Here is an 819-nt window from a genome sequence, read left to right as displayed (position 1 = left end):
TGGTTTAACAGGCCCGGGATCCTTTCACCAGCCCCAATGTATGTGGCCTGAACCCTAACCACCAAACTACAGGGGCAAAACCAAGAATAAAAATCATTTTACCTCAAAGATTTGCACCAGAATTTTTTTTCCACTGGTTAAAGACTGTTTTATGGGTGGCAATTAATACAAGTCAATAAATATTTATCACCATTGAAGAGCTCAGTTACTCATCAGTATACTGGTTTATAGAAGCTAAATGAAAGTGAACCAAGTTATCACGGATGACTGAAGTCAATCCTACTTCTTCAGAAATGAAGCCACAGCTGGCAGTTATATAGCACCTGCAGTTCCACCAACTGTAAGAATCATGGTGGCTCTATACAGTAGGAGGGCATCTAGCCAGCCCACCCTTTAGGTGAACTGAAGTCCCATTATCCTTCTGAAACAGCTTTTGCTTCTCTGGAATTTTATTTTCAAAATGCCTGCGTGAAGCAGTGCTTATGGTTCTCTGTGAAATCTGATGAGGAGCCAACAGATTCTGCAGCATCTTGCCTCAGTTACTGTCCACCAACTTCTACAGCTGAACATAGAGAAGGAAAAGTCACCACACAGGAACCTGTAAAGGGTGCGCCAGAATTTTTATTGCAGCCCAGTTCATAGTTGCCAACTTGTTGAAGCAACTTGAGTGCCCATCGACCCATGAATAGATGGAAACATTGTGGTATATGTACTTTTTTTTTTTTTTTGTAGAGACAGAGTCTCGCTTTATGGCCCTCAGTAGAGTGCCGTGGCCTCACACAGCTCACAGCAACCTCCAACTCCTGGGCTTAAGCAATT

General features: G+C 42.7%; 1 pseudogene; it reads right to left on the bottom strand.

Moving 5' to 3' along the window:
- Positions 1-279: 279 nt before the first annotated feature.
- LOC128579170 (cytochrome c oxidase subunit 7A2, mitochondrial-like) lies at positions 280-529 on the bottom strand (annotated as a pseudogene).
- Positions 530-819: the final 290 nt, after the last annotated feature.

Source organism: Nycticebus coucang, chromosome Y (genome assembly GCF_027406575.1).
Source record: "Nycticebus coucang isolate mNycCou1 chromosome Y, mNycCou1.pri, whole genome shotgun sequence".
Lineage (NCBI taxonomy): Eukaryota > Metazoa > Chordata > Mammalia > Primates > Lorisidae > Nycticebus > Nycticebus coucang.
Note: the sequence above shows the minus strand (reverse complement) of the source record. Positions and strands in the feature narration are given on the sequence as shown.